Here is an 11,188-nt window from a genome sequence, read left to right as displayed (position 1 = left end):
TGGAAGAAGCATCTCAATCCCTGCCATTGGAGCAAACAATTTTGAGCTAAAGCCTCAATTAGTTTCTCTGATGCAACAGAACTGCAAGTTTCATGGACGTCCATCAGAATATCCGTTTCAGTTCTTATCTGAATTCTTGCAGATCTGTGATACTGTTAAGACCAATGGGGTTGACTCCGAGGTCTACAGGCTTATGCTTTTCCCGTTTGTTGTAAGAGACAAAGCTAGAATATGGTTGGATTCTCAACCTAAAGATAGCCTGAACTCTTGGGATAAGCTGGTCACGGCTTTCTTATCTAAGTTCTTTCCTCCTCATAAGCTTAGCAAGCTTAGAGTGGATATTCAAACCTTCAAACAGAAAGAAGATGAATCCCTCTATGAAGCTTGGGAGAGATACAAGCAACTGACCAAAAGTGTCCTTCTGACATGCTTTCAGAATGGACCATCCTGGATATATTCTATGATGGTCTGTCTGAATTATCAAAGATGTCATTGGACCATTCTGCAGGTGGATCCATTCACCTAAAGAAAACGCCTGCAGAAGCTCAGGAACTCATTGACATGGTTGCAAATAACCAGTTCATGTACACTTCTGAAAGGAATCCTGTGAGTAATGGGACACCTCAGAGGAAAGGAGTTCTTGAGATTGATTCTCTGAATGCCATATTGGCTCAGAACAAAATATTGACTCAGCAAGTCAATATGATTTCTCAGAGTCTAAATGGATTACAAGCTGCATCCAACAGTACTCAAGAGGCATCTTATGAAGAAGAAGCTTATGATCCTGAGAACCCTGCAATAACAGAGGTGAATTACATGGGGGAACCCTATGGAAACACCTATAATCCCTCATGGAGAAATCATCCAAATTTCTCATGGAAGGATCAACAAAAGCCTCAACAAGGCTTTAATAATGGTGGAAGAAACAGGTTCAACAATAGCAAACCTTTTCCATTATCCACTCAGCAACAGACGGAGAATTCTGAGCAGAATATATCTAGCTTAGCAAATATAGTCTCTGATCTATCTAAGGCCACTGTAAGTTTTATGAATGAAACAAGGTCCTCCATTAGAAATTTGGCGGCACAAGTGGGCCAGCTGAGTAAACGAGTCACTGAAACTCCTCCTAGTACTCTCCCATGCAATACAGAAGAGAATCCAAAAAGAGAGTGCAAGGCCATTACCTTACTTGGTGTGGCCAAACCCAGAGAGGAGGAGGAGGACGTGAATCCTAGTGAGGAAGACCTCCTGGAACGCTCAGTGACCAATAAGGAGTTTTCCTTTGAGGAACCAAAGGAATCTGAGGCTCATCTAGAGACCATAGAGATTCTATTGAACCTTCTTTTGCCCTTCATGAGCTCTGATGAGTATTCATCCTCTGGAGAAGATGAAGACATTACTGAAGTGCAAGTTGCTAAATACCTTGGTGCAATCATGAAGCTGAATGCCAAATTATTTGGTAATGAGACTTGGGAAGATGAACCTCCCTTGCTTACTAATGAACTGAATGCATTGGATAGGCATAAATTACCTTAAAAGAAATAGGATCCTGGTAAATTCCTAATTCCCTGTAACATAGGCACCATGACCTTTGAGAAGGCTCTGTGTTACCTGGGGTCAGGAATAAACTTAATGCCACTCTCTGTAATGGAGAAACTTGGGATCTTTGAGGTGCAAGCTGCCAGAATTTCATTAGAGATGGCAGACAACTCAAGAAAACAGGCTTATGGACAAGTAGAAGACGTGTTAGTAAAGGTTGAAGGCCTTTACATCCCTGCTGATTTCATAATCCTAGACACTGGGAAGGATGAGGATGAATCCATCATCCTTGGAAGACCCTTCCTAGCCACAGCAATAGCTGTGATTGATGTGGACAGAGGAGAGTTGGTCCTGCAACTAAATGAGGACAACCTTGTGTTTAAAACTCAAGGATCTCCTTCTGTAACCATGGAGAGTAAGCATGAAAAGTTTCTCTCACTACAGAGTCAACCAAAGCCACTACAGTCAAACTTTAAGTTTGGTGTTGGGAGGCCACAACCAAACTCTGAGTTTGGTGTTGAACCCCCACATTCAAACTCTAAGTTTGGTGTTGGGAGGTCCCAACAATGCTCTGAACATCTGTGAGGCTCCATGAGAGCTCATTGTCAAGCTATTGACATTAAAGAAGCGCTTGTTGGGAGGCAACCCAATGTTACTTAATTATATCTATATATTTTCTATTGTTATTTTATATTTTTTTTTAGGTTGATGATCATGTGGAGTCACAAAAACTACTGAAAAATCAAAAATAAAATGAAAAATAGCTTTAAAAACAGCTCACCCTGGAGGAAGAACCTACTGGCGTTTAAACGCCAGTAAGAAGCATCAAACTGGCGTTTAACGCCAGAAAGAAGCATCAAGGTGGCGTTAAATGCCAGAAACAAGCACCAGATTGGCGTTTAACGCTAGAACAGAGGATGGAAGTGGCGTTAAACGCCAGAAACAAGCACCAGACCGGTGTTTAACGCCATAACAGAGCATGGAAGTGGCATTAAACGCCAGAAACAAGCACCAGACTGGCGTTTAACGCTAGACATGCATACTAAGGGCGTTTTACACGCCTAATTGGAGCAGGGATGTTAACTCCTTGACCCCACTGGATCTGTGGACCCCACAGGATCCCCACCTTTTCTTCTCTCCTCTTCACACCTTTTTATAACTCTCTTCCACAAATACCCCTCACCAATCACCTCAATCACTCTTCCCCATCACCTCTTCACCACTCACATCCATCCTCTATTCCCCAAAAACCCCACCTACCTCCAAAATTCAAACTTTTTTCCCTCCCAAACCCAACCCTAATGGCTAAACCCTAAACCTTTCCCGCCTTCTATATAAACCCCTCATTCCTTCTTCATTTTCACACAACACAACCCTTTCTTCTTCCCCTTGGCTGAATACGCATCTCTCCCCCTCTCCTCTATTTTTCTTCTTCTTCTCCTTCTTTCTTTCTTCTTTTGCTCGGAGACGAGCAAACATTTTAAGTTTGGTGTGTTAAAAGCATTGCTTTTTGTTTTTCCATAACCATTAATGGCACCTAAGGCCAGAGAAACCTCAAGAAAAAGGAAAAGGAAGGCAATTGCTTCCACCTCTGAGTCATGGGAGATGGAGAGATTCATCTCAAAGGTCCATCAAGACCACTTCTATGATGTTGTGGCCAAGAAGAAAGTGATCCCTGAGGTTCCTTTCAAGCTCAAAAAGAATGAGTATCCGGAGATCCGACATGAGATCCGAAGAAGAGGTTGGGAAGTTCTCACCAACCCCATTCAACAAGTCGGGATCTTAATGGTTCAAGAGTTCTATGCAAACGCATGAATTACTAGGAACCATGATCAAAGTATGAACCCGAATCCAAAGAATTGGCTTACCATGTTTTGGGGGAAATACTTAGATTTCAGTCTGGAAAATGTAAGGTTGACGTTCAACTTGCCAATGATGCAAGAAAATGCACGCCCCTACACTAGAAGGGTCAACTTTGATCAAAGGTTGGACCAAGTCCTCATGGACATATGTATGGAAGGAGCTCAATGGAAAGTTAACTCAAGAGGCAAGCCGGTTGAATTGAGAAGACTGGACCTTAAGCCTGTAGCTAGAGGATGGTTGGAGTTTATTCAACGTTCAATCATTCCTACTAGCAACCAGTCTGAAGTTACTATAGACCGGGCCATCATGATCCACAGTATCATGATTGGGGAGGAAGTAGAAGTTCATGAGATTATACCTCAAGAACTCTATAAGGTGGCTGACAAGTCTTCCACTTTGGCAAGGTTAGCCTTTCCTCACCTCATTTGTCACCTATGCAATTCGGCTGGAATTGACATAGAGGAAGACATCCTCATTGAAGAGGACAAGTCCATCATAAGAAAAGGATGGAGCAAACAAGAGATCATGGGCCTCAACAAGAGCATGAGGAAATTTATCACCATGAAATCCCTGAGATGCCTCAGGGGATGCACTCTCCTCCACAGAACTATTAGGAGCAAATCAACACCTCCCTAGGAGAATTAAGCTCCAACATGGGACAACTAAGGGTGGAACACCAAGAGCACTCCATCATTCTCGATGAGATTAGAGAAGATCAAAGAGCTATGAGGGAGGAGCAACAAAGACAAGGAAGAGACATAGAGGAGCTCAAGAGCACTATTGGTTCTTCAAGAAGAGGAAGACGCCACCCTCACTAAGGTGGACCCGTTCCTTAATCTCCTTGTTCTTATTTCTCTGTTTTTTCGTTTACTATGCTTTACGTTTATATTTGTGTCTTATTACATGATCATTAGTATTTAAGTGTCTATGCCTTAAAGTTATGAATGTCCTATGAATCCATCACCTCTCTTAAATGAAAAATGTTTTAATTACAAAAGAACAAGAAGTACATGAGTTTTGAATTCATCTTTGAAATTAGTTTAATTATTTTGATGTGGTGACAATACTTTCTGTTCTCTGAATGAATGCTTGAACAGTGCATATGTCTTTTGAATTTGTTGTTTATGAATGTTAAATATGTTGGCTCTTGAAAGAATAATGAAAAGGAGAAATGTTATTGATAATCTGAAAAATCATAAAATTGATTCTTGAAGCAAGAAAAAGTAGTGAATACAAAAGCTTGCGAAAAAAAAGAGAGAAAGAAAAAGAAAAGGCAAGCAGAAAAAGCCAAAAGCTCTTTAAACCAAAAGGCAATAGAAAAAAGCCAATAGCCCTTAAAACCAAAAGGCAAGGGTAAAAAGGATCCAAGGCTTTGAGCATTAATGGATAGGAGGGCCTAAAGGAATGAAATCCTGGCCTAAGCGGCTAAACCAAGCTGTCCCTAACCATGTGCTTGTGGCGTGAAGGTGCAAGTGAAAACTTGAAACTGAGTGGTTAAAGTCAAGGTCCAAAGCAAAAAGAAGAGTGTGCTTAAGAACCCTAGACACCTCTAATTGGGGACTCTAGCAAAGCTGAGTCACAATCTAAAAAGGTTCACCCAATTATGTGTCTGTGGCATTTATGTATCCGGTGGTAATACTAGAAAACAAAGTGCTTAGGGCCACGACTAAGACTCATAAAGTAGCTGTGTTCAAGAATCAACATACTGAACTAGGAGAATCAATAACACTATCTGAATTCTGATTTCCTATAGATGCCAATCATTCTGAACTTCAAGGGATAAAGTGAGATGCCAAAACTGTTCAGAGGCAAAAAAGCTACTAGTTCCGCTCATCTGATTGGAGCTAAGTTTCATTGATATTTTGGAATTTATAGTATATTATCTTCTTTTTATCCTATTTGATTTTCAGTTGCTTGGGGATAAGCAACAATTTAAGTTTGGTGTTGTGATGAGCGGATAATTTATACACTTTTTGGCATTGTTTTTACATAGTTTTCAGTATGATTTAGTTAGTTTTTTATATATTTTTATTAGTTTTTAAATAAAAATCACATTTTTGGACTTTACTATGAGTTTGTGTGTTTTTCTGTGATTTTAGGTATTTTCTGGCTGAAATTGAGGGACTTGAGCAAAAATCAGATTCAGAGGTTGAAGAAGGACTGTAGATGCTGTTGGATTCTGACCTCTCTGCACTCAAAGTGGAGTTTCTGGAGCTACCAAAGTCCAAATTGTGCGACCTCAATTGCGTTGGAAAGTAGACATCCAAGGCTTTCCAGAAATATATAATAGTCCATACTTCGCCCTAGTTTAGATGACGCAAACTTGCATTTCAATGCTAGCTCTCTGCCCTATTCTGGAGTTAAATGCCAGAAACAGATTGCAAAGCAGAGTTAAATACCAGAAACAGGTTACAAATTGGCGTTTAACTCCAAGAAAGACCTCTACACGTGAAAGCTTCAATACTCAGCCCAAGCACACACCAAGTGGGCCCGGAAGTGGATTTCTGCATCATTTACTTATTTCTGTAACCCTAGTAACTAGTTTAGTATAAATAGAACTTTTTACTATCATGTTAAGGGAGATCTTTGATTAGTCTTATGCTATCTTAGACCTTTAGGGGGGCTGGCCATTCGGCCATGCCTGGACCTCCATCACTTATGTATTTTCAATGGTAGAGTTTCTACACACCATAGATTAAGGTGTGGAGCTCTGCTGTTCCTTATGAATTAATGCAAAGTACTGTTGTTTTCTTATTCAATTCAAGCTTATTCCTATTCTAAGATATTCGCTTGCACTTCAACAAGATGAATATGATGATCCGTGACACTCATCATTATTCTCAACCTATGAACATGTGCCTGACAACCACTTCTGTTCTACCTTGGATTGAACGTTTATCTCTTAGCCTCCTGATCTACGGTCAGAGTCTTCGTGGTATAGGCTAGAATTATTGATGGCCATTCTTGAGATCCGAAAAGCCTAAACCTTGTCTGTGGTATTCCGAGTAGGATCTGGGAAGGGATGGCTGTGACGAGCTTCAAAGTCGTGAGTGCTGGGCGTAGTGACAGACGCAAAAGGATTACTGAATCCTATTCCAGTATGATCAAGAACTGACAGATGATTAGCCGTGCGGTGACAGTGCATCTTAGACCATTTTCACTGAGAGGATGGGAAGTAGCCATTGACAACGGTGATGCCCTACATAAAGCTTGCCATGGAAAGGAGTAGGAATGATTGGATGAAAGCAGCAGGAAAGCAGAGATTCAGAAGGAACAAAAGCATCTCCATACGCTTATCTGAAACTCTCACCAATGAATTACATAAGTATCTCTATCCTGTTTTATATTTTAATTGTATTTTAATTATCAAAAATCGATAACCATATGAATCTGCCTGACTGAGATTTGCAAGATGACCATAGCTTGCTTCAAGCCGACAATCTCCGTGGGATCGACCCTTACTCACGTAAGGTTTATTACTTGGACGACCCAGTGCACTTGCTGGTTAGTTATGTGAAGTTGTGACAAAGAACTAAGATTATGAACGTGCGTATTAAGTTTTTAGCGCCGTTACCAAGGAATGAACGATCACAATTTTGCCACACCACAATGCATCCATGTGATTTAACTCCATCACTCCTCTATTTGAGTTTCTATCAGAGGTATAGGAGTATTCATTGTTGGCCATAGTTTCTATGATGTCTATGGCCTCATCAATTGTCTTCTTCTTGTTGAGAGAACCTCCTAAAGAGTGATTTAGGGCCTTCTTTGATTCTTGTGACAATCCTTCATAGAAAATGTGTAGCTGTACCCATTCATTGAACATTTCTGGAGGGCATCTTCTTGTTAGTTCCTTGTATCTCTCCCATGCTTCTTAGAGAGTTTCACCATCTTGTTGTCTAAATGTTTGTACCTCAGCTCTCAACCTGTTAACTCTTTGGAGAGGATAGAATCTTACCAAGAACTTATTCCCCACATCTTCCCAAGTTGTCAAACTCCCCTTTGAAAATGATTCTAGCCACTTTGCTTCTTTGTCTCTGAGAGAAAAGGGAAACAAAAGCAGTTTATAGGTGTCTAGAAGAACACCATTAGCCTTCACAGTATCACATATTCTAAGAATGTGGTTAGATGTTGGTTGGGATCTTCCTAGGTGCTTCCTCTAAATGAACAATTATTTTGAATAAGGGTGATTAGTTGAGGCTTTAACTCAAAGTTGTTGGCATAAATGGTTGGTTTAAGGATGATACTTCCACAGTTCCCTAGGTTTGAGTTGATGTAAGAGCCTAGAACTGTTCTCTCATGCCCAGCATGATTAGCTGCACCCTCTCTAACATGATTATGTGCCTCTTCCTCATGATGGTTCTCCATATCATCCTCCATATTCATATCCAAGTCTTCCTCTTCTTCCTCTGCACTAACAACCCTCTTTCCTCTTACTTCCCTCCTTAGTCTAAGGAAGGTCCTCTAGGTTCATATTTAAAAGAGGTTGAAGCTTCTTTTCTTCTACCTGTCATACAATAAGCAAAACACACAAGCAAGAGAAAAGTGAAGGAATCACTTTTGTTAAGATTGTGGTTAGTGTGACTGGTGCAATTTATCAAACAGTTAGTGGATTAGTTATGCAGAAATGTAAATAAGCAATAAAAAAGAAGTAAAAGTGTTGAGACTGAAAGTAAAATGACAGAAATGAAATAATTCAACAGAGAAAAAGAAAATTGCTCAATCTAGTTATCCTCTAATTTAATCATTGTCAATGCAAAATTAATCCCCGGCAATAGCGCCATAAACTTGATGCACGAAAACTTGTATCACTACAAATTTCCTTCTGCAAGTATACAAAATTGTCGTCAAGTAAAAACTCACAAAAGAGTGAGGTAGAATCCCACATGGATTGATTGGTTGAGTAACTTTAATTAGAGGAGTGTTCTGGTTGAACTAAGCAGGAATTGGGTTGAGAATTACAAAAAATTAAATGGCGAGAAAAGTAAATAACAAGAAATGTAAATAGCTGAACGTAAATGGAAGAATGTAAAGTGTAGAAAGTAAATTGCAGAAACTTAAATAGGAATGGGGATGATGATCATAAATGTAAATAGCAGAACTAAAGAGAATGGAAAAGATCAGAAGCGGGGGACCACATTGGGCTTAGGAGATGTTGCATTCTCTGGATCAAGTTCATTCTTATCTCTTCCTCAATCAATGCATTCATTGATCTTTTGGGAATCTTAGGTGATTGGATCCCAATTCCTTGGCAATCCATTCTCTCTAAGCTTGAACGATTGCCCAATTCCTTAATCTGATTGCTCATGGGAAGAGATGAAGTACGATCACTGATTATACCACATGCTTTTTTAGGTCAAAGTATTGGTAAGATTACATGTCACGATATCTATCTAATCCCCAACCCAGTCCAACATGAGAAAGTATTTCTAGCATGATTTCCTCATTCCTCTTCCAAGGTTCAGAGGAAATCTAAGTATGAACAATTTCTCTTCCGAGACAATTGTTTAATTGGATAAAGATCGAAAGATTTCTAGCAAATCAAGAGAAAAGAAAGAGGAAGAAGAATGAAAAATATTGTTGATCCATTGAATTACAACACAGCTCCCTAAACCAATGAAGAGGGGTTTAGATGTTCATAGCTCTGGGAATGGAAAAGAGAAATGAAAAGTGCATTGAAAGTAAACTGAATTAAAGAGAAAGTAAAATACAAAGTGTTTACAATCTGGATCCCCAGGTCCAAATCTCCCTTTCTAGTTCAAAACTACCCCTATATATACTACTTCTCTGATCTTCAGTTCAGTTTGCAAGTCTCTGGATGTGGGCCTCTGAGCTTAGTTGAAGCAGTTACAAACTTTGTGGGCTTAGCTCAGCTTGCTGGAAGAAGTTGAGTCAGGTATCATTCACATTAGTCGAGAGATTAGTGTGCTTAATGTTAAGTATAAATTCTAGTTCGAAGACATTAGTGACACTAACTTTGTCACTAACGTCCTAACCCTCTTGAGCTACGTTAACCCCACCGTTATTGGCACTAACATGACCACTAACGTAGTCTTTCCTAACCATTGATAACGTTAATGGTGTTAACTTCACCATTAGCGTTACAACCATTTCTTCTTCCACGTTAATGGCCCACGTTAGTGTTCTTAACGTGGCCAATAACAAGGGTATACCTTGGCTCAAAGATGTTAGTGGTGTTAACTTCACCACTAAAGTTGTAAACTTCTTCCCCTTCTACGTTAGTTCTGACGTTAGTGGCACTAACGTGGCCACTAACGTGGGCTTCTTTGGCCATTTCAAACGTTAGTGGTGAAGTTAACACCACTAACGTTGCACCTCTTCCTTCATCCCACGTTAATGCCTATGTTAGGGGCACTAACGTGGGTATCCTTGGCCAATTCCAACGTTAGTGGTGAAGTTATCACCACTAACGTTGCAAACCTTATTTTGCTCCACGTTAATGCTCACGTTAGTGGCACTAATATGGCCACTAACGTGGGCTTATGATGGCCTTCGAAGACATTAGTGGTGCTAACTTCACCACTAACATTGCAAGCTTGCATTTCTTCTACGTTAATAGCTACGTTAGTGGTAGTAACGTGGCCACTAACGTGGCACTTCTCTGCTTCTTTTGGTCTAAAATCAAACAAACAAAGTGCATCAAAGTCTTGCTCTAGAGCATGAGATCATGCATCATTCATTCTATCATTCAATTGTAGCATTATTCTCATGCAAATGTTCAAAATTCACAATGTTTGCTTGAATCAAGGTATGAATGCATATTCAACTAATTACTTACTTATTGCCTAAGAAAATGCATGAAACTATCCGAAAACACACAAAAAAATAGCTAGTAAAACTAGCTAAGATGCCCTGGCATCAACAACCACCACACTCAATTAGATTCGGCCAGGTTCAAGTTAGGCACCACAACCCACCAAGTCAGGCGCCAGGTCAAGCAATACACACCCACTCCTTGCTGCCTCCTCCAGGTTAGGCACCAAGTCCTCCAAGTTAGGCACCAACTATAGGAATCAAAGTGGTCCCCATTCATCCATCAAGACCTGCACGAGATATTAATTGATATTGATTTAACTTTTATTTTATTTATAAATAGGAAAAGATATTAGTTTGTTTTAGAAAATATATTTTACATTAATTAGAATTCGATATAAAAGGGAAAAGAATCAGCCCTTCGGGCTCTTCTCTTCTCTTACCTCATTCTGCACTTTACAATTTTATAGAACCCTAGTTTTCTCTCTGATCCATGAGAAATTAAACCTCCACTATTAAGGTTAGGAGCTCTGTTTATTCTATGGTTTAATACTATTATTTTCAATTCTAATTCATGTATTGATTTCAATTTCAAGAATTATTTTCGTTCTTTATCTTATGAATCTGGATGGAACGAAAGTATGACCCTTGTTCTAATTGAGTTCTTTTAAAACATGTAAAAGCTCTTTGCTTGAACAACAGCTTGAAAACAACTTCTCCTAAATTTCTAATTATCTAGACTTAACGGGATACGTGACATATAATCCTCTTATATTTGGATAATTAGGATTTCTGTGGCATATAAACTAGAGTTGAACTTAACCCTCTAATTGGAATCAAGTGACCAAGGAATTGGCGGTTGAAGAAGGTTATAGGAGACTAAAAAGGTATAAGGAATTAGGGTTTAGTCACTTATAGTTTGACATGAATTGAATCTTGCATGATTAAAATAGTTGGTAAGAAAAGTTAATCCGAAAAATAAATATCTCTGAAACCTTAACTGTTTTACTCA

General features: G+C 39.4%; 1 non-coding gene across 1 annotated transcript; it reads right to left on the bottom strand.

The window, feature by feature from the left end:
• Positions 1–325: 325 nt before the first annotated feature.
• LOC148555656 (small nucleolar RNA R71) lies at positions 326–432 on the bottom strand. Its single transcript, XR_015887853.1, has one exon. It is a non-coding gene; the product is annotated as a small nucleolar RNA R71 (small nucleolar RNA).
• Between the last annotated feature and the right edge of the window lie 10,756 nt (positions 433–11,188).

The sequence above is a fragment of the Arachis ipaensis genome, chromosome B6 (genome assembly GCF_059453495.1).
Source record: "Arachis ipaensis isolate K30076 ecotype BB chromosome B6, ASM5945349v1, whole genome shotgun sequence".
NCBI lineage: Eukaryota > Viridiplantae > Streptophyta > Magnoliopsida > Fabales > Fabaceae > Arachis > Arachis ipaensis.
Note: the sequence above shows the minus strand (reverse complement) of the source record. Positions and strands in the feature narration are given on the sequence as shown.